Source organism: Choloepus didactylus, chromosome 16 (assembly GCF_015220235.1).
Source record: "Choloepus didactylus isolate mChoDid1 chromosome 16, mChoDid1.pri, whole genome shotgun sequence".
Classification (NCBI taxonomy): domain Eukaryota; kingdom Metazoa; phylum Chordata; class Mammalia; order Pilosa; family Megalonychidae; genus Choloepus; species Choloepus didactylus.
Window position 1 is genome coordinate 75,398,725 of NC_051322.1, and position 27,727 is coordinate 75,426,451.

Below are 27,727 nucleotides of genomic sequence, written 5' to 3' on the forward strand. Positions count from 1 at the left end.
ACTATTGCCTTATTCTGAGTTCTGAGCCTATTCTGTTCTGAGTAAAACTGATTGGAGTATCCAAGGAAACCAAATGCCTAAACAAAAGAAAGCTACAACCTACAATAAGAAAAATGAAGTTATGGCCAAGTCAAAGGAACAAACTTAGTCTTCAACTGAGATACAAGAATTGAAACAACTAATGCTAAATCAATTCAAAAAGTTTAGGGAAGATATGGCAAACAAGATGAAGCATATAATGAAAACACTTTGCATACATAAAGTAGAAATCAAAAGTTTGAAAAATCTACTGCAGAATCTATGAAAATGAAAGGCAGAATACACGGGATGAAAGACACAATGGATATGTACAAAAGAACATCTCAAGAGGCAGAAGAAAACACTCAGGAATGGTAGAACAAGACACCTGAAGGCAGAGACACAAGAGAACAGATGGAGAAAGGAATGGAAAAATATGAGAAATTTCTCTGAGAATTGAATGACAACACAAAATACAATAATGTATGTGTCATTGGTGTCCTTGAAGAGGAAGAGAAGGGAAAAGGGACAGAAGCAAAATACAGGAAATAATTAATGAAATTTCCCAACTCTTATGAATGATAAAATTACAGATCCAAGAAGCATAGCATACCCCAATCAGAATACATATGAATAGGCCTATACCAAGACACTTAATAATCAGATTATCAAACATCAAGTATAAAGAAAGAATCTGGAGAGCAGCAAGGGAAAAGATATCCATCAGAAACAAAGGAAGCTTGATAAGGTTGTGTTTGGATTTCTTAATAGAAACCATGGAGACAAGAAGGAAATGAGGTGATATACTTAAGATGCTGAAAGAGAAAAACTACCAACCAAGAATCCTATATCCAGCAAAATTGTCCTTCAAATATGAGGATGAGCTTAAAATATTCTCTGACAAACAATGTGAACAAGATACCTGCTCTACATGAAACACTAAAGGGAGCACTACAGACAGAAAGGAAAAGACAGGGATTGACGGGTGTGGAAAACAATTTTAGGAGATATTAGCACAAAAATATTAGTGACTAATATTTTAACCATACTCACATCACAATATATACTCACATCAGAATACATATGAATAGGCCTATGTCAAGACACTTAATAGTCAGGTGTTTGATAATCAGATTAGCAAACATCAAATATAAAGAAAGAATCTGGAAAGCAGCAAGGGAAAAGATATCCATCACAAACAAAGGAAGCTTGATAAGTATGGCTGGAAAATGGCTGTGACCCTAAAAAAGGGTTGACATTAGGCCAGGTACAAGCTTTGGCTCTTTTTGGAAGAAAGTTGGGAGCTGGGGATTGGCTATGAAAAGGGGATATTTTTCCCTCTCTCTCTTTTTTTAAATTGAGATTGTTCACATAAGATACAATTATTCAAAGATACAAAGTGTACAATCAATTGCACATGGTAAAAATATAGTTGGGCATCCATTACAATTAACATTTTTTCCAATTTTTAGAATATTTTTATTACTCCAGAAAAGAAATAAAGACAAGAAAAGGAAACTTAAACCATTCCATACTGCTAACCACTCACCCTCAATTATTGATTCATACTATTGGCATAGTACATTTGTTAATGATGATGGAAGAATGTTACAATACTACTAAATGTAGTATGTAGTTTGCAATAGGTATATATTTTCCTATATGCCCCTCTATTATTAACTTCTAGTTAGAGTGTCATACGTTTGTTCTAGCTCATGACAGGTTGTGAGTCTGTGAGTATGGTTGAAAGAGGAAGCTTAAGAGCATGTGGTACACTAGAAGGAAAGAGGAAAGATAAAGACTGGGACTCTATAATACAGTGAAACCTAGGGTGCTCAATGATTGTGACAAAAAGTACAAGTATTTGTTTACATGAGGGAGAACAAATGAATGTCAACATTGTAAGGTGTTAAAAATAGGGATTGGGATAAAATACAATCAATGCAAACTAGAGTCCATCATTAACAGAAACATTGTATTATGCTTCCCTTAATGTAGCAAAGCCAATATACCAAATTTAAATGCATATGGGGGATATAGGGGAGATATATGGAACTTCTGGCATTGATGATGTTGTCTGACTCTTTATTCTACTTTAGTTTAATGCCAATTTCCCTTTGGTTGCTTCCTAGCTGTCATGTTTTTTGTTGTTGTTTTCTTCTCTTTCTTTTTACTTTTTCTTTTGTCTCTCTTCCTACTTTGAGTCTTCCTCTTGCTTTGTGGAAGAAATGAAGATATCATCTTATATAGATAGTTGTGAGGATGGTGAATACATGAATACGTGACTGTACAGGAAACTATTGATTATATACTTAGGACAGAATGTATGGTATGTGAACAAAGCCATCCTTAAACAATGGGTGGATGAAGAAACCTTGAGCACACTATACTGAGTGAAATAAGAATCATAAGGACCAATATTGCAGGGCCTCACTGACATGAACAAATTATAATATGGAAACTCATAGACATGAAACATAAGTTACCAGGATATAGAATGAGGTTAAAGAATGGGGAGCAGTTGCTTATCATGAGCAGAATGTTCAACTAGGGTGAACATAAATGTTTGGAAATGAATAGAGGCGATGGTAGTCTGTGGTAAGAATAACTAATGGTGCTGAACAGTCTGTGAATGTGGTGGAAAGAGTAAGTTCAGAGTACATATGTCACCAGAAGGAAAGCTGTAGGTTAAAAGATGGGAATATATAAAGAAGTGTATCTTGTGGTGGACAATGTCTGTGATTAACTACATATATTAGAAACCTGTCGTGAGCTAGAACAAATGTATGACACTCTAACTAGAAGTTAATAATAGAGGGGCATATAGGAAAATATATACCCATTGCAAACTACATACTACATTTAGTAGTATTGTAACATTCTTCCATCAGCAGTAACAAATGTGCTATGCCAATAGTATGAATCAATAATTGAGGGTGAGTGGTTAGCAGTATGGGATGGTTTAAGTTTCCTTTTCTTGTCTTTATTTCTTTTCTGGAGTAATGAAAACATTCCAAAAATTGGAAAAAATGTTAATTGTAATGGATGCACAACTATGATTTTACCATGTGCAATTGATTGTACACTTTGTATCTTTGAATAATTGTATCTTATGTGAACAATCTCAATTTAAAAAAAGAGAGAGAGGGAAAAATATCCCCTTTTCATAGCCAATCCCCAGCTCCCAAGTTTCTTCCAAAAAGAGCCAGAGCTTGTACCTGGCCTAATGTCAACCCTTTTTTTTAGGGTCACAGCCATTTTCCAGTATTTAGAACTTGGCCAAAGGCCTATGATTTTATGTTTCTTTTTTCATCAGTCACATCTCCTCTCTACCATGAAAGACAGGGTCCCTTTCCTGCTTGCTCCAGGTTTTTCTGGGCTCATAGATTTTAGTCAGTAGTCCAAATTTGTTAGTTAAAACTGATTGGTGTCTGGTTGAGCTACATTCCCTTGCTCCTAGGAAAGACAGCATCTTTTTTCCCACTGGGTAGTTTTCCAACCCAGCCTACCATATCAGTGGTAGAGGGGTGCCAGGATCTGCAGTTTGGGGGACTTTACTTTCAATTCTATTCTGTGGTCTTGACCCTTTTACCCATTCCAGACTTGTGTACTTTATAGGTGCAGTCTCAGATATCCATTGAACAGTTGTTACATAGTATTTGCTAGTAGTTTTTCCTGTCTGCTAGCTGTTCTAGAGGACTAACTAAATTCCGCACCTTATGCTGTCATCCTGCCCTGCCTCCTCAGTATTCAATCTTGAGAAAGTCACATTTACCTATTTTTTCTTTTGTTTCTTATTCATTAGGTATAAGTATTAAAAAATTACCTCCTATCACAAGTCTTTAATATGTTTCCCTATATTTTCTTCTAGGGTTGGAATTTTATGATAATGGTTCTTTTATTTAGATCTTTGATCTATTGTGAGCTAATTTTTGTATATGGTGTGAGGTAGGGGTATTGTTTCATTCTTTTGGATGTGGATATCTAGTTTACCTGAAACAATTTACTGAAGAGAATGTTCTGTCCTTGTTTAGTGTATTTGAGGGCCTTGTTAAAAATCAATTGACCATAGATCTGAGGGTATATTTCCAAACTCAATTTGATTACATTGATCAGTATGTCTATGTTTATGTCAGTACTATGCTTTTTTGGACACTGTGGATTTATAATCTCCTTTAAAGTCAGGAATAGTGAACTCTCTCACTTCATTCTTCTTTTTCAAGATGTTTTTGCTATTTGAGGTCCCTTTACCTTCCAAATAAATGTGATAACTAGCTTTTCCAATTCTGCAAAGGAGGTTGTTGTAATTTTAATTGGTATTGCCTTGAATCTGCAGAACAATTTGTGTAGAGTGACATCTTAACAATGTGTAACTGTCATATCAATGAACACAGAGTGTCTTTTCTTATTTAGGTCTTTGTGATATCTTATAGGGAAGACTTTCTGTCTCCTACCCCCTTGTGCATGATGTTAGTTGTGGGTTTTCCTTCATGCCCATTATCATGTTTAGGAGGTTTTCTTCTATTACTGCCTTTTGAAGTGCTTTTCTAAAGAAAGGATGGTGAATATTGTCATATTCCTTTACTGCATCAATCAAGATGATCATGTGGTTTTCCCATTTGATTGAATAATATGTTGTATTACATTAATTCATTTTCTTACATTGAATCAGACTTGCAAACCAGCAACAAAACAATCTTGGTGTGTGGTATAATTCTTTTAATGTCCTCTTGGATTCAATTTGATAGAATTTTATTGAGGATTTTTGTATCTATATTAATTAGGAAGATTGGTCTGTAGATTCTATTTGTTTTAATATCTTTATCAGGCTTTGTTATTAGGAAGATGTTGGCATCATAGAATTAGTTAAGAAGCATTACCTCTTCTTCAATTTATTGATAAGATTTTGAGAAGGAATGATTTTAATTCTTCATGGAATTCTTGGCAGCATTCATATATGAAGACACCTATTACAGTACTTTCCTTTGTTGGGAGGTTTTCAAGGACTTTCATATCTTACGTGTAATTGGTTTCTTGAGGTTTTATCATGTCAATGCAGGTTGTGTGTTTCTAGTAAATTTTCCCTTTCATTGCTCTTCTCAAAGAACCAAATTTTGGTTTCATTGATTCTTTCTACTGTGTGTTTTTTTCCATTTCATTTATTACACTCTAGTCATTGTTATTTCTTTCCTTCTGCTTGCTTTGGGTTTACTTTGTTGTTCTTTCTCCAGTTTCTCCAACTGTTCACTAAAGGCTTTTGTTTTAGATCTTTATTCTTTTTTGATGTAGGCATGTAAGGCCACAAATTTCCCTCACATCACCACGTTTTCTCCATCCCATAAGTTTCAATATGTTGTTTTCTCATTTTCTGCATCTTGAGATATTTATTGACTTCTCTTGCAATTTCCAATTTCTCTTTGACCCACTGATTGTTTTAGAGCATGCTTATCTTCCATCTCTTTGTGAAATTTCTGGTTACTACTTTTCTTATTGAATTCCAGCTTCATCTGTTATGACCAGAGAAATTGTTTTGCATAATTTCAGTCTATTTAAATTTATTAAGACCTGTTTCCTTCCAAGCATATGACTTACCCTGGAGAATGATGCTTGAATACTTCCAAAGAAACTATGCCCTGCTGTTTTGACATACAGTGATCTATATATGTCTGTTTCATTCACTAATCTTATTAATTAGGGTCTCTTTTTCCCATAAACATCCTCTGTCTTGATGTTCTATATATTTTAGAGAGTGGTCTGTTGAAGTTTTCCACTATTACTTTAGAGATATCTATTATTCCCTTCAGTTTTACCAGTTTGACCTCATGTACTTTGAGCCAACTTGATTAAGTGCACACATCTTTATGATTGTTATTTCTACTTGGTGAATTATCCCTTTTAGTAATATATAGTATCCTTCTTGTCTCTTATATCATTTTTATTTAAATTCTAATTTGTCTATCATTCGGATAGCTTCTCCATGGTTTACATTTTGTTACTGAGGGCATAGAATATCTTTTCTATCTGTCCACTCTAAACCTATTTGTATCTTTGGGTCTAAAATGAGTCTCTTGTAAACAGCATATACTTGGATCACAATTTTTATGTATTTTGTCAACCTGTGTGTTTTGACTGGGGAGTTTAATCCATTAAAATACATTGCTATTACTGTAAAAGCTGTCCTTATTTGACAATTTTATTATTTGGCTTTTATTTGCCAGCGCAATCATTTTACCCTTATCAGTATATTCTCTTAATGATAGTCATTATTTCCATGCTCTCCTCCAAGCATCTCTCTCCTGTGTATTTTTTTCCAGCTGGCAGATCACTCTTTAGTATTTCTTGCAGGCAGTTCTGTTTTTAAAATTCTTTCAGCTTTTGTTTTCCTGTGAATATTTTAAACTCTTCCTAATCTCTGAAGAGGAGCTTTGCTGTATAAAGAATTCTTGCCTGGCAGTTTTTATTTTTCAGCATCTTAGCCTTTTGTATGACTATCTTTTCTCCTCCATGTTGCCTAAGTAGTCAGTGCTTAGTCTTATATGACTTCCCTTTTATGTGGTGAATCGCTTTTCTCTTGCTGCTTTCAGGATTCTCTCCTTCTCTTTGGCTTTTGAAAGTCGAATTAGTGTCTGTTATGGAGGGGGTCTACTCAGATTTATTTATCTAGAGCACATAATGCTTCTTTGATTTGTGTTATGTCTTTTATGGGTATTGCAAAATTTTCAGTCATTGTTCTCTCAAGTATTCTTGCCAGCCTCTTACCTCTCTCTTCTACTCCTAAAACACCTTTGAATCATAAATTGTATGCTTAATTTTGAAATCATTTTCAAATTTCTCTTGTAATTTATTTCTTTACCCAACTTTTTTCTGAGTGTGTTGTTTAGCTTTCATATATCTTTTTATTTTACCACCTTCTGCCTGTTATTTATTTCCAAATTCATTCCATTATGATCTGAGAAAGTGTTTTGTATAATATAAATATTTTTAAATTTTTTGAGAATTGCTTTGTGATGCAACATGTGGTCTATCCTAATGAATGTTCCATAAGCATCTGAGAAAAATGTGGATCCTGCTATTGTGGAGTGTGTGTTGTATGAATATCTATCAAGTCTTGTTCATTTATTGTACAATTCAATATTTCTGTTTCCTTACTGATCCTCTGTCTAGATGTTATATCCATTAATAAGAGTGGTGTATTGAAGTCTCCAACTATTATTGTAGAGGTATCTGTTTCTCTTTTCCTATCAGACTGTAGCATGCCCTTTAGTGTTTCTTTCAGTGCCAATCTCTTATTCACAAACTCTCTTAGTGTCTGTTTGTCTGAGAATATTTTAATCTCTCCTTTATTTATTTATTTTTTTTGGGTTACACAAGTGAATGTATTTTGCAAAATTCATGGAAAACTTAAGAGTTGTGCATTTCTTTTTTTTTTTTCCAAGAAATGAAAAGTGGTATGTTTATTTATGCAGATTTTTCTTTCTTAATCTTTTTTTTAATCATCATTTTATTGAGATATATTCACATACCAGGCAGTCATACAAAACAAATCGTACTTTCGATTGTTTACAGTACCATTACATAGTTGTACATTCATCACCTAAATCAATCCCTGACACCTTCATTAGCACACACACAAAAATAACAAGAATAATAATTAGAGTGAAAAAGAGCAATTGAAGTAAAAAAGAGCACTGGGTACCTTTGTCTGTTTTTTTCCTTCCCCTATTTTTCTACTCATCCATCCATAAACTAGACAAAGTGGAGTGTGGTCCTTATGGCTTTCCCAATCCCATTGTCACCCCTCATAAGCTACATTTTTATACAACTGTCTTCGAGATTCATGGGTTCTGGGTTGTAGTTTGATAGTTTCAGGTATCCACCACCAGCTACCCCAATTCTTTAGAACCTAAAAAGGGTTGTCTAAAGTGTGCATAAGAGTGCCCACCAGAGTGACCTCTCGGCTCGTTTTGGAATCTCTCTGCCACTGAAGCTTATTTCATTTCCTTTCACATCCCCCTTTTGGTCAAGAAGATGTTCTCCGTCCCACGATGCCGGGTCTACACTCCTCCCCGGGAGTCATATTCCACGTTGCCAGGGAGATTCACTCCCCTGGGTGTCTGATCCCACGTAGGGGGGAGGGCAGTGATTTCACCTTTCAAGTTGGCTTAGCCAGAGAGAGAGGGCCACATCTGAGCAACAAAGAGGCATTCAGGAGGAGACTCTTAGGCACAAATATAGGGAGGCCTAGCCTCTCCTTTGCAGGAACCGTCTTCCCAAGGGTAAAACTTATGGTAGAGGGCTCAACCCATCAAACCACCAGTCCCCTATGTCTGTGGTCATGTTAGCAACCATGGAGGTGGGGAAGGCGAATACCCCTGCATTCTCCACAGGCTCCTCAAGGGGGCACTACATCTTTTTTTTTTTCCTTGTTTTTCTTTCTTTTTTTTTTTTTTTAACTTTCCCTTCTTTTTTAAATCAACTGTATGAAAAAAAAGTTAAAAAGAAAACAAACATACAATAAAAGAACATTTCAAAGAGACCATAACAAGGGAGTAAGAAAAAGACAACTAACCTAAGATAACTGCTTAACTTCCAACATGTTCCTACTTTACCCCAAGAAAGTTACATAATATAGCAACATTTCTGTGAACTTGTTCCTACTATATCCATCAGAAATTAACAGACCATAGTCATTTCTGGGCATCCCCAGAACGTTAAATAGCTTATCTGTTCTTCTTGGATTATTGTTCCCCCTTCCTTAATTGCTCTCTATTGCTAGTTCCCATACATTCTACATTATAAGCCATTTGTTTTACATTTTTCAAAGTTCACATTAGTGGTAGCATATAATATTTCTCTTTTTGTGCCTGGCTTATTTCGCTCAGCATTATGTCTTCAAGGTTCATCCATGCTGTCATATGTTTCACGAGATCGTTCCTTCTTACTGCCGCGTAGTATTCCATCGTGTGTATATACCACATTTTATTTATCCACTCATCTGTTGAAGGACATTTGGGTTGTTTCCATCTCTTGGCAATTGTGAATAATGCTGCTATGAACATTGGCGTACCGATATCTGTTCGTGTCACTGCTTTCCGATCTTCCGGGTATATACCGAGAAGTGCAATCGCTGGATCGAATGGTAGCTCTATATCTAGTTTTCTAAGGAACTGCCAGACTGACTTCCAGAGTGGCTGAACCATTATACAGTCCCACCAACAATGAATAAGAGTTCCAATTTCTCCACATCCCCTCCAGCATTTGTAGTTTCCTGTTTGTTTAATGGCAGCCATTCTAACCGGTGTTAGATGGTGTCTCATTGTGGTTTTAATTTGCATCTCTCTAATAGCTAGTGAAGCTGAACATTTTTTCATGTGTTTCTTGGCCATTTGTATTTCCTCTTCAGAGAACTGTCTTTTCATATCTTTTGCCCATTTTATAATTGGGCTGTCTGTACTATTGTCATTGAGTTGTAGGATTTCTTTGTATATGCAAGATATCAGTATTTTGTCAGATACATGGTTTCCAAAATTTTTTTCCCATTGAGTTGGCTGCCTCTTTACCTTTTTGAGAAATTCCTTTGAGGTGCAGAAACTTCTAAGCTTGAGGAGTTCCCATTTATCTATTTTCTCTTTTGTTGCTTGTGCTTTGGGTGTAAAGTCTAGGAAGTGGCCGCCTAATACAAGGTCTTGAAGATGTTTTCCTACATTATCTTCTAGGAGTTTTATGGTACTTTCTTTTATATTGAGATCTTGGTCCATTTTGAGTTAATTTTTGTGTAGGGGGTGAGGTAGGGGTCCTCTTTCATTCTTTTGGATATGGATATCCAACTCTCCCAGCCCCATTTGTTGAAAAGACCATTATGGCTCAGTTCAGTGACTTTGGGGGCCTTATCAAAGATCAGTTGGCCATAGATCTGAGGGTCTACCTCTGAATTCTCAATTCAATTCCATTGATCTATATGTCTATCTTTGTGCCAGTGCCATGCTGTTTTGGCAACTGTGGCTTTATAATAAGCTTCAAAGTCAGGGAGTGTAAGTCCTCCCACTTCGTTTTTCTTTTTTAGAGTGTCTTTAGCAATTCGAGGCATCTTCCCTTTCCAAATAAATTTGATAACTAGCTTTTCCAAGTCTGCAAAGTAGGTTGTTGGAATTTTGATTGGGATTGCATTGAATCTGTAGATGAGTTTGGGTAGAATTGACATCTTAATGACATTTAGCCTTCCTATCCATTAACATGGAATATTTTTCCATCTTTTAAGTTCCCCTTCTATTTCTTTTAGTAGAGTTATGTAGTTTTCTTTGTATAGGTCTTTTACATCTTTGGTTAAGTTTATTCCTAGGTACTTGATTTTTTTAGTTGCTATTGAAAATGGTATCTTTTTCTTGAGTGTCTCTTCAGTTTGTTCATTCCTAGCATATAGAAACATTACTGACTTATGTGCATTAACCTTGTATCCCGCTACTTTGCTAAATTTGTTTATTAGCTCTAGTAGGTGTATCGTCGATTTCTCAGGGTTTTCTAGATATAAGATCATATCATCTACAAACAATGACAGTTTTACTTCTTCTTTTCCAATTTGGATGCCTTTTATTTCTTTGTCTTGCCGGATTGCCCTGGCTAGCACTTCCAGCACAATGTTGAATAACAGTGGTGACAGCGAACATCCTTGTCTTGTTCCTGATCTTAGAGGGAAGGCTTTCAGTCTCTCACCATTCAGTACTATGCTGGCTGTGGGTTTTTCATATATGCTCTTTATCATGTTGAGGAAGTTTCCTTCAAATCCTAGCTTTTGAAGTGTTTTTATCAAAAATGGATGTTGGATTTTGTCAAATGCTTTTTCAGCATCTATTGAGATGATCAATTGATTTTTCCCTTTTGACTTGTTAATGTGTTGTAATACATTGATTGATTTTCTTATGTTGAACCATCCTTGCATGCCTGGAATGAACCCCACTTGGTCATGGTGTATGATTTTTTTAATGTGTCTTTGGATTCGATTTGCAAGTATTTTGTTGAGGATTTTTGCATCTATATTCATTAGGGAGATTGGCCAGTAGTTTTCCTTTTTTGTAGCATCTTTGCCTGGTTTTCGTATTAGATTGATGTTAGCTTCATAAAATGAGTTAGGTAGTGTTGCATTTTCTTCAATGTTTTGAAAGAGTTTGAGTAAGATTGGTGTCAGTTCTTTCTGGAAAGTTTGGTAGAATTCCCCTGTGAAGCCATCTGGCCCTGGGCATTTATTTGTGGGAAGATTTTTGATGACTGATTGGATCTCTTGCTTGTGATGGGTTGATTGAGGTCTTCTATTTCTTCTCTGGTCAGTCTAGGTTGTTCATATGTTTCCAGGAAATTGTCCATTTCTTCTACATTGTCCAGTTTGTTGCCATACAGTTGTTCATAATATCCTCTTATAATTTTTTAATTTCTTCAGGATCTGCAGTTATGTCACCTTTTTCATTCATTATTTTGTTTATATGGGTCTTCTCTCTTTTTGATTTTGTCAGTCTAGCTAGGGGCTTGTCAATCTTGATGATCTTCTCAAAGAACCAACTTTTGGTGATATTTATCCTCTCTATTGTTTTTTTGTTCTCTATGTCATTTATTTCTGCTTTAATCCTTGTTATTTCTTTTCTTGTACTTGGTTTAGGATTGGTTTGCTGTTCATTTTCTAGCTTCTTCAGTTGATCCATTAGTTCTTTGATTTTGGCTCTTTCTTCCTTTTTAATATATGTGTTTAATGCTATAAATTTCCCCCTTAGCACTGCTTTTGCTGCATCCCATAGGTTTTGGTATGTTGTGTTCTCATTTTCATTCGTCTCTATATATTTAGCAATTTCTCTTGCTATTTCTTCTTTAACCCACTGATTGTTTAGGAGTGTGTTGTTTAACCTCCAGGTATTTGTGAATTTCCTAAGTCTCTGATGGTTATTGACTTCTAATTCTATTCCATTGTGGTCAGAGAATGTGCTTTGAATAATTTCAATCTTTTTAAATTTATTGAGGCTTGTTTTATGTCCCAGCATATGATCTATTCTGGAGAAAGTTCCGTGAGCACTAGAAAAGTATGTGTATCCTGGTGATTTGGGATGTAATGTCCTGTAGATGTCTGTTAAATCTAATTCATTTATCAGATTGTTTAGGTTTTCAATTTCCTTATTGGTCTTCTGTCTGGTTGATCTATCTATAGGAGAGCGTGATGTGTTGAAGTCTCCCACAATTATTGTGGAAACATCAATTGCTTCCTTTAGTTTTGCCAGTGTTTCTCTCATGTATTTTGTGGCACCTTGATTGGGTGCATAGACATTTACGATTGTTATTTCTTCTTGCTGAATTGCCCCTTTTATTAGTATGTAGTGGCCTTCTTTGTCTCTCAAAACATCCCTGCATTTGAAGTCTATTTTATCTGAGATTAATATTGCTACACCTGCTTTCTTTTGGCTGTAGCTTGCATGATATATTTTTTTCCATCCTTTCACTTTCAGTTTCTTTGTGTCCCTGTGTCTAAGATGAGTCTCTTGTATGCAACATATTGATGGTTCATTTTTTTTGATCCATTCTGCGAATCTATATCTTTTAATTGGGGAGTTTAATCCATTTACATTCAACGTTATAACCGTGAAGGCATTTCTTGAATCGGCCATCTTATCCTTTGGTTTATGTTTGCCATATTTTTCCCTCTCTCTATTAATATCCTTTATTGTACCCATACTGAATCTCTTTAGTACTGAACCTTTCTCTAAGTCTCTCTGTCCTGTCTTTGTTTCTCTGTCTGTAGGGCTCCCTTTAGTATCTCCAGTAGGGCAGGTCTCTTGTTAGCAAATTCTCTCAGCATTTCTTTGTCTGTGAAAAATTTAAGCTCTCCCTCAAATTTGATGGAGAGCTTTGCTGGATAAAGTATTCTTGGCTGGAAATTTTTCTCACTCAGAATTTTAAATATATCGTGCCACTGCCTTCTCACCTCCATGGTGGCAGCTAAGTAGTCACTACTTAGCCTTATGCTGTTTCCTTTGTATGTGGTGAATTGCTTTTCTCTCGCTGCTTTCAGAACTTTCTCCTTCTCTTCTGTGTTTGACAGTGTGATCAGTATATGTCTCCGAGTGGGTTTATTTGGATTTATTCTATTTGGAGTTCGCTGAGCATTTATGATTTGTGTATTTATGTTGTTTAGAAGATTTGGGAAGTTTTCCCCAACAATTTCTTTGAATACTCTTCCTAGACCTTTACCCTTTTCTTCCCCTTCTGGGACACCAAGGAGTCTTATATTCGGACGTTTCATATTATCTATCATATCCCTGAGGTCCATTTCGATTTTTTCAATTTTTTTCCCCATTCTTTCTTTTATGCTTTCATTTTCCCTTCTGTCATCTTCCAGGTCACTGATTCGTTGTTCAACTTCCTCTAGTCTTGTACTATGAGTGTCCAGAATCTTTTTAATTTGGTCAACAGTTTCTTTAATTTCCATAAGATCCTCTCCTTTATTTTTGAAGGAAAGTTTTGCCAGATATGTAATTCTTTGTTGGAAGTTTTTATGCTCCAGTATTTTAAATATATGATACCACTGTGTTCTCACCTCCATGGTTTCTGAGAAGAAATCTGTACATAGTCTTGTTGAGCTTCCCTGGTATATGATGGATTGCTTTTCTCTCACTTCTTTCAGAATTCTCTTTTCCTTTGACATTGGCTGATGTGATCAGTAAGTATCTTGGAGTAGGTCTATTGGGATCTATTCTGTTTGAGGTATGCTGTAATTCTTGAATCTGTAATTTTCTGTCTTTCATAAGAGTTGGGAAATATTCAGTGATTATTTCTTCTATTATTCTTTCTACTCCTTTTCCCTCCTCTTCTCCTTCTGGGACACCAATATCACATATATTCATGAACCCCATGATGTCATTCAGCTCCCTAAGACCCTGCTCATATTGTTCCATTCTTTTCTCTATCTTTTCTTTTGTGTGTATGAATTCAATTGTTTTGCCTTCCCATTCACTGATCCTTTCTTCTGCCTGTTTAAACCTACTGTTATATCCCTCCACTGGGTTTCTCATCTCTTCTATTGTGCCTTTCCTTCCCCATTATTTTTTTCAAGCTTATGAAATTTTCTTTATGGTTATCCAGTGACTTCTTTATATCCTTCATATCTTTGGCCATATCTTCCTTCATTTCATTGAATTGATTTAGGAGATCTGTTTGAACATCTTTAACTACTTTTCTGAACTCCTGTATCTCAGTTTAATTATTAGTTTCTTCCTTTGGCTTCTCCATATTTTCATGTTTCCTAGTATGGCTCATTATTTTAAGCTGTCTTGGTGTCTGATTTAATTGATTAGTTTACTTTGGAGATCATTTTCACTCTTTTACCTTGGGTTTACTTATTTGTTGACTTTGTTCTCTATCCTTTGGTGTTCAGTAGAACTTATTCTAGACCTTTAACTTAGGTTCTATTTAGTTGATCAGAATTTTTACCCCTTGTTTTTCTGTTTCATGCCCTGCCTCTATGTAGACTTTTGGTGAGAGGGTCTCTCAGATATAGTTGACCTCAATCAGGTTTTCCTAGTCCAGAGATGTCCAAGACTCAGGAGGAGGATATATAGGTTTCCTGATGATGAGACCTTACTGGGAGGCCTGTGATTTTCTTATGCTGATAAGCAGTTGGTGTTTGCCAGTCTGCAGCTCCCCCACCACTATAAAGAGATGTAGTACCTTTACTTTTCCAGCTGACTCTTTCCCTGCCCAAAATTTCGACTCAGAAACCAATAGTCCAAGTAAAGCAAAATCACTCACAGTGCAGAAAGTGCATGCATAAGTAACCATCACCCCTAGCCCTGGAGGGGCTCACAGCCAAGAGATAGAGAATAGTATAAAATATAAATGTTAACTGGTTTCTGTACCAAGAACCACAGGATGGCCCCATCACTACAGGCAGCGGATCAAGCTGTAGGAAAAATGTGAGTAGCTCCTACAAAGAAACCACATGGACTTAGTTAGGGAGTCATCTTACAACATGGGTGTGGCTGGTTGAGTTAGCCGAGTATAGCACTCAGATTCAGTCCTTTTAGGTATCATATTAATCAACATTTTCTAACCCACTCCCACCTGAAAAAATTTTAAATGAACAGACTTGCTTAGAAAAAAGTACAAAATGGAAGATGAGATCAGATTTTTACTCACTCTCCTGAGTCCCATTTAACCTTGTTAAATTTATATTCACTAATATTGAACCTTAGTTTACTCCTCTGAGAAACATTATGAGTTTAATTCCATAACTCTTCAGAGGAAATGTCTCCTATACACATGGGGTGGAAGACAAGAATCATGTGTGAATATGTACAAATTGTGGTGTTACGTGTGCATTTTACTTTGTATGCATATGTTCATTCATTCAACATGTATGTATTAATATCTTTAAAGTACTGGGTTCTTTGAATGTTGAAAAGTGAACACAATAGAACCACAAACTGTCCTCCTGGATCTAGTTGAAGAATTTGATTTGATAACTGTTGAATTGTGAAGTGAAAATCAGAAGGTAATGAGAGAATAGAAGGGAATATACTAATATAGATATGTCAACTAAGAAAGAAACCTCCCATGCTACATGATAGGAAAATTAGAAAAGAAACCTGGAGGATGTATAGAAGTTGGTAAGACAACTGAGAACAAGAACTAAGCAGGGAAAGAGGACATAGAGGTAGAAATGAATATTACAAGCAGCCAAACAACCTGAGCAAAGACCTTCAGCATGGCCAGAGGTTGGCAGATGCACTGAAGAAGACAGAGTCTCTGGAACCTATTGAGGAGGGAAAAAAATGAGAAATGTAGGCAGGGGTCAGGCTGCATTTTTCTAGTTCATTTTACGGATTTGAATTTTATCTTAGGAATAAGGGAAGTGTTTGAAAGATTGACAGTGGGAGAAATGGAATTTGTTCATTAAAAATGATCTCATTTGCTGCATTTGGATCTTCATAAAATTTGGGTTGAGAAAGCAGAGTTGGATATTGAATCTCTCTTGAAGTAATCTCTTGGCTCTTTTCTAAAAGTTTATTAAAATAAGGCAGTGCTAAATATTATAAGAGCAGCACCATAAATATATATTTTGTTAGACTTTAATCTACACACACAAATACTGTGTATAAATGGCTATATCTGATTGTTCTATATCCTTAATGCAAGCTCAAATGATAAGAAAACAGAGAGATAAAAATGAGAAATGAATGAGAGGCAAGTTCTCTGAAATACACTACATTAGGAAACACGTATATTTTGAAAGCAACTAACATCAAAATGCACTGAAGAGTGGTAAGTGGCTGCAAAATGTGAGAAAGCCTGAGGCAGGTTTGTGCAATTACAAGCACAGTAAAGGAAGTAGGGGCACAAATGGATGTTTAGGTATATTGATTCTCACCTGGTTTGGTTTGGTTGTGTATCTAAATACCCTTATGTTTCCTTTGTATGATGTAAAATTTTCAACCCAATAGATTATAAGGACTAAATATTGCACTAAATACTATCAAATGTTTCATTTGTGTTAAAAAAACAGCTTCATGAAAATAAGTCTTATTAAATAAAACCCACACTCTATCCATCAGAAGAGTATGAGACTCAAAAAAAAAAAATCAAAGACTTTAAATTGAAAAAAACAGACAAGAAAAGCACTAAGATAAAAATTGTAGGTGTTACTGATATGTTAAGACCTTAAAATTCATCATTTAAAAACTGTTTATGTCAGAGAATACTACACAAACTCTGTGTGTGTGTGTGTGTGTGTGTGATACTCACTATGGTGAATTAATCAAAAATTAATTTGAATGGGAATATGAAATTTTAAGAAAACTAAATAGGGATGTTTATTACTGTCAGTTTTTCCTAGAGTTGATATCCAATTGTGTATCTCCAAAGGAAAACTTAGGAAATTTGGTAACCTCAGAACCCTCTCTAAAAGTGTGTTGGACTAATGAAATAAATATGTCTCATGCAACCATATTATTGTCTGTTCCAGGTAGTTTTCATTTTTGGTAGTACTAATCAGCAGAGTGCGTATATGTGTTATTAAGGAGAAAGGAAGCATACTGTGTTTCTGGGGTAAGCAAATTATGTTTCCCCAAAGATGCCCATGTCCTATTCCCTGGAACCTTTGAATATGCTAAGTTCTGTGGCAAAAGAGACTTTACAGAGGTGATTAAGTTAAGAAATTTAAGATGGGGAGATTGTTTTGGATTATCAGTGTAGGGTTAATGTAATCACAGGGGTCATTTAAGGGAAAGGGGGCAGGAGACTAAGAGAAAGATATGTGAAAATGAAAGCAGAGGCTGGAAAGATGCAATTGATGGCTTTCAAAATTAAAGGGGGCCACAAGCCAAGGAATGTGGGATGCCTCTAGATGCTGGAAAATGCAGGGAACCAAATATTCCTTAGAACCTTAAAATTAACAGTCATAAATTATTATGCACCCAATCAAGGAGCTCCAATCAGGAGGCAAACACTCACAAAACTGAGGGAGAAATAAAGAAACATAAATTTCTCCAATAATAGTGGGAGACTTTGACACAATATTCTCTTCTGCAGATAGGACAACCACACAGAAGATCAATAAGGAAATAGAGAAATTTAACAATATGGTAAATGAATTTACCATAACTGACATATATAGATTGCTATACCACAAGAGACCAGGATATACAATCTTCTCAACTGCTCATGGAACATTCTCCAGGGTAGATCATATACTGGGGGAAAAAACAGGTCTTAATAACATTTGAAATGATTGAAATTACTCAAAGTACTTTCTCTGATAATAATGGAATGAAGCTAGAAATCAATAACTGCAGAAAAGCCAGAATTTCCCAAATATATGGAGGTTAAACAACACATTATTAAACAATCAGCTGGTCAAAGAAGAAGTTGCAAAAGAAATCTGGAAATACCTGGAGAGATATGAAAATGAGAATACAATATATCAAAACCTATGTGATGCAGCAATGCAGATTGAGCCTATATTAAAAAGGAAGAAAGAGCTAAAGCCAAAGACCTAACTGAACAACTCAACAAACTAGAGGAATCGCAGCTAACTAACCCTAAATACAAGTAGAAAAGAAGGAATAACAAAGATTAAAGCAGAAATAAATTAATTGGAGAACAAAAAAGCAATATGGAGTATCAATAAAACCAAAAAAATAGTTCTTTGAGAACATCAAGATTGACAAATCCTTAGCTACACTGACAAAGTAAAAAAGAGATGATGCAAAAAATAAATCTAGAAATGAGAAGAGGGTCATCACCTTTAACTCCAAACAAATAAAAAATATTATGAGGATACTATGAAGAACAAAATAGTTGCAAAATGAATTCCTTCACACTAAAAGACTCATACACTAAGGCCAAGTGGGTTATATTCAAAACAAGAAAATCAATCAATGTAATACAACACATTAACAAACTGAAAAGGAAAATTACGTGATCATCTCAATTGGTGCTGTAATCTCATTCATCACAATTCAGCACCTTTTCTTGATGAAAACATTTCAAAAGGTTGGAATCAAAGGAAATGTCCTCAGTATGATAAAGGGTATATAAGTAAAACCCAGAGCCATCCCATATTCAACAGTGAAAGACTAAATTTGGGAATGAGACAATGATAGCCCATAACCACTGTTATTCAGTATTGTTCTAGAGGTTCTATCTGGAGTAATTAGACAAGGAAAAGAAGTAAAATGCATCCAAATCAGAAAGGAAGAAGCAGAACTCTCATTTCTGCAGATGACATGATCCTCTATTCTGAAAATACAGATGAACAAACAAAGCTACTTGAACAAATAAACAATTTCAGCAAAGTGACAGAATACAAGATTAATATGCAGAAATCAACAGTGTTTCTATGCACTAGTAATGAACTAACCAAAGTGACAATTAAGAAAAGAATTCCATTCACAAGAACAACTAAAAGAATCAAGTATATTGGAATAAACTTAACCAAATATGTAAAGGACCTTTACACAGAAAACTACAAACCATTGCTATAAAAAGTCAAAGAAGATGTAAATAAATGGAATGACATTCCATGTTCATGCATAGGAAGGCTAAATGTCATTAAGATGTCAATTCTACTCAAATTGATCTAGAGATTCAATGCAATACCAATCAATACCAATCAAATTTCCAATGACAATCAAAATTGCAGACTTATAAAAGTAGTTATTAAATTTATTTGGAAGGGAAAGGGGCCTTAAATAGCCAAATATCCTACAAAAGAAGAATGAAGTAGGAGAATTTACACTTCTGGATATAAAGCCAAAGTGGTCAAAACTGCATGGTATTTGGAAATGAATTGAGAGTTCAGCTGTGGACCCTCAGATCTATGGTCAATTGATTTTGACAAGGCCTCCAAATCCATTGAACTTGGTGAGAACATTCTTTTTAATAAATGGTGCTGGTAGTACTGGATATCCATATCCAAAACAATGAAAGAGAACCCCTTCCTCAAACCCTGTAACAATTAACTCAAAGTGTATCAAAGTCCTAAATATAAGCCAGTAACATAAAACTCCTCAAAGAAAATATAGGGAAATATCTTCAAGACATTGATAGGAGGTAGTTTCTTAGACTTTATACCCAAAACACAAACAATGAAAGAAAAAACTAGATAAATGGAACCTCCTCAAGTTTGAACTCTTCTGTATTTCAAAGGACTTTGTCAAAAAGGTGAAATGGCAGCCAACATATTGGGAGAGAATATTTTTAACCATATTATCTGATAAAGGTTTGATATCCAGTGTATATATACAGAAATCCTACAACTCTAATATTAAAGAACAAACAACCAAGTGTAAAATTAGCAAGAAACACAAATAGTCATTTTTTCCAAAAAAGGAAGTACAAATAGTTTAAAAGCACATGGAAAGATGTTAATTTTCCTTACCTATTAGAGAAATGCGAATCAAAACCACAATCAGATATCTTACACCTATAAGAATGACTTTTATTTAACAAACAGGCAACTGCAAGTGTTGGAGAGGATGTGGAGAAATAGGAACACATGTTCACAGCTGGTGGGAATATAAAATGTTGTAGCCACTGTGCAAGGCAGTTTGATATCTTCTCCAAAAACTATATGTTGTATTACCATACAACCCAGAAATTCCACTACTTGGTATTTATCCAGATCTTAAAGCAGGGACATGAACAGACCTTTGCCCACTGATGTTCATAGTGAATTTATTTGCAATTACTAAAAGATGGAAACATCCATGTGTTCATCAACAGATGAGTAGGTAAACAAAATGAGGTATATACATATGATGGAGTATCATGCAGCAGTAAGAAGGAATGAGGTCCTGAAACATGTGACAACATGGATGAGACTTGAAAACATAATGCTGACTGAATAAGCCAGAAACAGAAGGAAAGATATTGTATGATTTCACTAATATGAACTACCTAAAACATATAAACTCAGAGTGTTAAGATGTAGAATATAGGTTACCTAGAGACAGACAGAAGCTAGATGAAGTGGTTGCAGTTACCTGCTATGTACCAAATTGTTACTGAATTTGAAATAAAATGTTTGGGAATAAGTAGAGTTTATGGTAGCTCATTATTGGGATTATAAATAATATTGCCATATTGTAGATGAATTTGATTTAAAGGGGTTGTTTGAAGTCATTTATACCACCCATTAAAACTGCAAATATAAACAGATTCTTGTATGAACTGCTCAAATGCATGACACTTGTACAAAGAGTTAATAATAGAGTGGTACATGGGAGAATATTTATTGCAAGCTATGGACTATGTTTAACAGTAATGCCTTAATAATCTTTCATCAACAGTAACAGAGGGGCCACACCAATACTAGGGGTCGATAATGGATGGGTAAGTGATATGTGTTTTTTGTTTTGTGTATTTTTGTCTATCAATTATTCCTTTCTTTGGAGCAATGAAAATGTTCTAAAATTGAGTGTGATTATGGTTGAACACTAAGTGATGATACTGTGAGACATTTAGTGTATACTTTGAATGTGAATGTGTGTGAATATATACATATAAATGAAATCTGGAAAATCAAAAAATGTTTTTATTAATCTCCAAATGTGGGTGAATTGAAGTACAGTGTTCTTTATATAAGCATACAGAACATAAACTCAAAATTAGCTTATTCCTAATATGTACATGAACCCTTTTCCCAAATTGACTAAGTTCATTTACATCATCAGTCCAGAAACATTTCAAAAAATGGAAAAAATTATAAGTATTTTGTGAAATTTAACACAAAATGAAAATTAGAAAATCCTCACTATAAGGGTGAATTCAGCATTTAATATCATGAATATGAGTGATTTCAGATATTAATCATAATATGGAAAATTCTTAATTATTGGTTTTCTGTCCCTTTTCTACATCATGTCCCAATTCCTGTCCCCAATATTCTCTGTGATCCTGTCACATGAGCCTTTGTTTTCCAGTTTGCCAAGTGTCTGAATATTAAAGGCAATGATGATTTGACTTTTTGTCATTTCTAAAAGTGCCAAGTATGTATTTCACCCTTCATTCATCTCACACAATACTAATGTGATGGCCTCTATGAAGAGCTCCATGATCCCCTCCTCCCAATGTAGATATTGGTCCATAGGTCCGTGTAGACTCCTTTACTGCAGCCTTTAAAGATGGACACATACTATCTCTATGTTTTTCTCCCCTAATTAGCTGTGAACTAGAGGAGACCGTCAATTAAAACCTATTCATTGAGGGTATGCTACATACCCATTTCTTAAATCAATCACAACTTTTCTGAGCATATGTTCTGTGTCAAGAACAGTGTTAGGCAATTAGCCATGGAGGATGTTTAAGATCCATGTCTTCAACATAATATAAATATCATTTCAAACAAAATGGAAGCAGATACTTATGATAACATGTGTTAAATTCTACAATAGGGAGGAAAACAGGTTATTGTGGTAGGGTCAATCAAAGTGTTTTCTAGAGACAATTTTTGCCTGCAATCTTCTGAAGCAGTGACTCAAGCTGTTTCAGGACAGGGAATGTCATTTCAATGGGAAATATTTTTGAATATAAAAATTAAATTATTAAATGGAGGAAGGAAGCATGTGGACTTTTCCATTGTCCTCCAGATCCATCACAGTTCCTTGTGTTTGGGGAATATAAAGAGAGGTGGCTGCTATCCCTGTGGGCTCACTTACCTGTCTCATTGGAAATCTCATTTTCTGGGCAGGGCATACAAATAAAGCAGCAGGCAGGCTTTCCTTCCTAGGAGGTTTTCCTAAATCCAGGAATGCAATTCTCACTGCATACAGAGTGAGGAGTCTTAATAAAATCAGATATGTGTTGTTAACATCTTTGAATTTAACCCTCTAATAATTAGACCCTTTGGAGTATTGCACCATAAACAGAATTAAATTTTAAATACCATAATCAAATTAATTGACATGATGTCATGTTTATTTACTACATTATGTGAAATTTTTAAGAATTTATAAATATGTATATTTTAATAAATGTGCTCGTTTTCTCTCTATTGGACTGTGGATGGAACAATTCTTCAATTGCAAGGTGAGTTGTTAAATGGCCACATTATATAGGAATAAAAGCCACACAAAAATACTGTGGTTATTTATGTGTAAAATAAAGCATAGTGATTGGGCCCTACACACCTCTGAAAATCCTGCATCCCACTGTATCAAATCCTCTGATATAGACAATTGTTGATCATGTGGTGCATTTGCTGCAAATTGTCCTACTTTCACTTTAAATCCAAAAGCTTCTGGAAAATTCCAAAAGTTAAGAAAGTCATAACCGGCATCCAATTTCCTTTCCTCATCCAAAATCACTGGGTCACCAGAAGGATTGTTAAATTGGATGTTCGTCAGAAATGGGTGCAGCTAAAAGAAATGCATCATTCTGTTAGGAAGTGTGCCCCAGTATTTAGGATGGAAAACCCAAATTGGGGAACATCCCCAATCCTCTCCAATCACTGCTTGATAATGCAACTTCATTATTGGCATCTAATGAAGTAAATGAAATGAAAGCATATGGAGAAATAACATATCATAGTGCTTATAAAATATTAGTCCAATTCAGGAGGAATCTATAAAGAAAGAGGATCAAAAGCATCTGTGGGTGTGGGATGCAGAAAAATCTGAATGGAAACATCAAACCTAACCACATTCTTTCAGTATCTGAATTCTCCCAGAGCAACATCTTGCAAAGCAAGATTATCAATAACTGAAGTGGTTGGTTACAGAATTAAATCAGATCATTTATATAAAGTTCCCACTAAAGTGCCAGCTTATACAGTCACTTAAAGAACTAGTTCTCTCCCTGTTGTCATTTAAGAACTTCATGGAAGAAGTCAAGATATTTCCTATAGAGACCATTAAGTGGGCAGGATGCTGAGTTCCTTATTAACACAAAGCATAGCCCTTGATTCATAACTCATTTCCTCCCTGCCCCCAGCAAGTTATTTTTGATGACTTTTCTACCTAGGAATAGACTTACCTCTTAAACAGTGAAACAAGTATATAAAACCTGTGCATTTGAAGAGAAAACCCTAAACTACTTGGCTTGAGCATATGTGGTATGGCAAAAAAAGTCACTTTTATGACAGTTTCTGATATGCATGTGCTATCAAATGGAAGAAACAATACTTGCCAGGAATGAACCACTAGCTCATTTCCTTTTCCCACTGACAGGATATCTGCTCATTTAACAAGCATTTCATGGAGGGACTGAGCCACAGAATACACTGCATTATAGATGTCATAACTTCCTTCTGTCATGACCTTGTCAAATTCCTAAAAAGGCAACCACTCCAAGGAGGCATTGAGTGGACATTTCTCCAGAGTTTTACAACCATATTTAGAAATCCGGCCATCAAAAGAGACAGATCACAATTTACTGAGGTAAAAATGTACTGAGTATTTGGAAGGGTTAGCTATCTGGATGAAAGTATTGGAACCAGGTATCTCACCATATTGGTGTGAAAAAATGGGAGTTCCATGCAATGAAGATAGTAAAAAATCTCTTTCAGCAGTGGTAAAATCCCATTTTGAGGTTGGGAACCAGACTTTCCATACCACTAAATAGTCCCATTTGTGAAAGCACAAACCTAGTAGTGAGTCAGAGTCACCATAAATGATAACATTCACTGATGAATTCTTGATCTGTACATGATACTGCCAGTGCTTTGAGGAATATGAACTTTCAGTGACTGGGATCATTTCCACAAAGACTGCACAGACTCCATGCCTGTCCATCTCCCCTCTCAAGTCCCAGAGAAACTGAACACCTCTCTTTTCTTCTGAGATGACCAGCCCCACCCAGGTCTAGCTTAAATGCACCATCAATGAGACCATGCCAAGGGCCAGAGATGTGTCCTTGGGGGCCATCTGATAGAGAGATGGAAATTGGCTACCACCACGCATGTCAGGATCAAAAAGCCCATAGGTAAGCTAAATCGGAAGTAGAAAATCATCCATTTTGAAGAAAAGGATTGGTGAGAAGCACAACTTCCATCCCAATGAATATTAAACAATGGTGGGAAATAGTAGAAGGATTATTTGCTCACCCTGTTTTTGATCATCCCCTCTCCCTGAGATCTATCTAGAAAATAATTGATGAGACTCAGATGTCCTGGAAACTCCTTTGTCTCCTTCCCCCTCACCCTTATTTCTATTCCCCACTAAGTCTCTGTATACTGGTTTCCCATCTGAGAGATTCATAAGCAGAAGTCTCTCATTTCCCACTTTTTATGAAAGGCTTCTAAAAATGGCACCAAAGTAGACATGATTTCATCTCTCCTCCCCTCCACCCAGGCTCACCTGGGAGACTTTGTAGAGTTCCAGCAGTGTCCTAATCTGGGCAGAAACTGCCCATTTTTTCCTGTAAGAACTGCTACAAATTTGCTCTCTTTCCTACAATTGTAATTAGAGATCTCCTTGCCAAGCCCTGATTGCCAATTGATGGTACTCTCCAATGTTCTCTGTTCACTGTGTATGGCATTGTAGAGATCATATACTAAAGAAATGTTGGGTAAAAGATGGGAGTTCCTGTTTATCTCTTCAATGGAAAAAACCAGGGCCAGAACATACTGGTAGTTCTTGGTCTGAATGCTGAATAGAGAGTGCAGGGATATTTATGCAAAGCTTTCAAACCATGACAATCTTCAAATAAAATACAATGACCAAATTAAGGATGAAAGCTCAGTCAACACATTCTATCTGTGGCAACATTTGGCTCTCCTGAATTTTAGTTAATGCAAGTAACATAGCTTTGTGTTTGGAAGGCCCTGAGTGAATTGTATATACCTCAGGGAAGATGACACTATTTACCAATAAAAGCATAACGAATCTAAAAACAGACCACCAGTGTGGTGGAATGTGTAATTTGTTTTTTGACTAATGAACCAAAATACTTTTTTATATTAACACATTATTAACTGCTTTGTAGTATGGTAGTAATAGTAACATGAGGATGAAGATAGAGTAAATCCAACCAAAGGGTACATTTCTGTAACAGCTCAGGTCTACAGCATAGTAAGAATTGTATTGGACAGGCAGATGCATAATACCTGTCAGGTGAGAAGAACCCACCAGAAGACTGAGAATCAAATAGCTTAAGGCTCTATCCCATAAAACCTCTGGATATGCCACCATCAAATATCAATAAACTGGGTGAAAAACAGAGCCCCATTTTGGAGAATTGAAAGTTGGATTGGGAGATGAACATTACCTGTATCTAAAAAGGACTGGAAATACTTTAGGAATCTAAGTGTAAAAATAAAAACAGGACCAAAAAATCTATTATTCATTTCTTAATTTAAAAGTATAACAGGTATGTCAGTGATCATAATTAACCAACATCCTCAGCAGTATTTCCTCCAAATGACCAAAACAGTTTTTTTCCTATAGATCTGTGCACATTTACACTTTGTTTATTAAGAAATCATTTCCCAGGCCATAGAAAACTCTCTGCTCTTTTATTGCCTGGGATCTAAAATTCCAACAAGAATAAAACAGTCTCATATTTATTTCAAATGCACTTTTGTTGAGGTTTGCTTAACATTCTACTAATGATTTGTTGACATTACCTGTGAAAATGAGAAGAATGGGTACCATTCAATAGTTGGACACAGGGTTCCAAATACTTACAATGAATCAAACAATCTAATCTTGTTTTCAAATATAACTGATATTTATTAGATATATGTACTTTGGGAAATGTTAAAATTTCTCCCAATAACAGTTATTTTATATCTTCTTGTTTATCTTTTGATATATTTATCTGAGACTATAATATTTTATATAATATATAACAATTGCTATACCTTTTTAATGAGTTGGGACTTTTATCATTATGAACTGACCACCATATTATCCTTATTCATTTTGTCCTATGTATATATAATTAACCCTGATTTTTTTCAGTTATTATCTGCCTAGGATATATTTATGTTTTATTGCATACTTTGGATTTAAATTTTTCCTTTTTTACCAATGTGGTAAACACATTTCACAAGGCAAAATCATGGTACAGGCTTTATGAAAATAAATTGAATTTCCTGAAGAGCACAGAAAGGCAACCATATTATACTTATTGCATACAGTGTCTTGTATCTGAAAACAAAGTAGCCTTTTCTGTGTAATAAAGAGAAGGCAAGTGTGTTGGTTTGGTTCTCCACCAATTAGATGCTAAGAAGGAGTTAGGAGTACAAGATATTTATTGTGGTACAACTGTGAAAAATAAAAAGATGGGAAGCAGGATTAGACAGGAAGAGCTTGTGACCACAAGGTGCAGACAAAAATCCTCAAGCCCCACTCCAGACCTACTAAATCAGAAAGTCTTTGAGGGAGGGGGCAGTTAGCAATCCCTCTGTGTTTTTGAGAGAAAAAAAGTATCAGAATGAAATTACCAAATAAAACATGAGGAAAATGGTGTTTAGTCAGAAGCTCTCAAAGGAGACAGACTCACTGCCCAGGACTCAGCCTGTTCCAAGCTCAGAGCCTTGAGCCCCCACAAACTTCTACCATGGAATATGCACTGCAGATTCTGTACAAGGCTGCTGCAGAAATGCCTAATGTGTTTAGTGATTTTCCAATTATTTTCTTCTTTTCTAATTTGATCAACTGTTTCATATAGGTTTTTATATTATATGAATAAACAATATGAACAAGATGATATTAAGGTATTTGACAGAAGCTAAAAGGTTTTTTTCTATATTTCTTTGAACATGGACCAGATATGGAGCTGTGGCAGCTATCTTACAATCATGAGAAAATAAGTATTATAAATGGAGGTATGGTAACATCCTTCTGTGATGTTCTCAGAGAATTCTGAGACCACAGATCTGAAAGCGAATATATCTTGATATTGGATCTGGCCCAATCAATGTGATCAAGTATCAATAGGCACATACCTGTAGACATCCATGCTATGGTTATATGAAAACAATAAGCTCATACTTGTTTAAAAGGAAAATATATATGGAAAATGAAAGATATTTCCAAGAAACCAATGTAACACAACAGATCCAGGAGGCAAGATCTAAGGTAAATTGTGTAAAGATAAAGAAAATAATGCAATAAATATTCCCAGGAAAGACATCAATGCTTTCTTTGATTTATTTTGCTCTTCTTTGCAAGATTGGGAAAATGTCACTAAATGCATAGCTGTGTAATTACTAAATTATGTGTGATACTATCTATGG

The 27,727-nt window shown here is 35.3% G+C and overlaps 1 pseudogene; it reads right to left on the reverse strand.

Moving 5' to 3' along the window:
* The window catches only part of LOC119511323, a 42,794-nt pseudogene extending 15,344 nt beyond the window's left edge, over positions 1 to 27,450 (reverse strand).
* Positions 27,451 to 27,727: the final 277 nt, after the last annotated feature.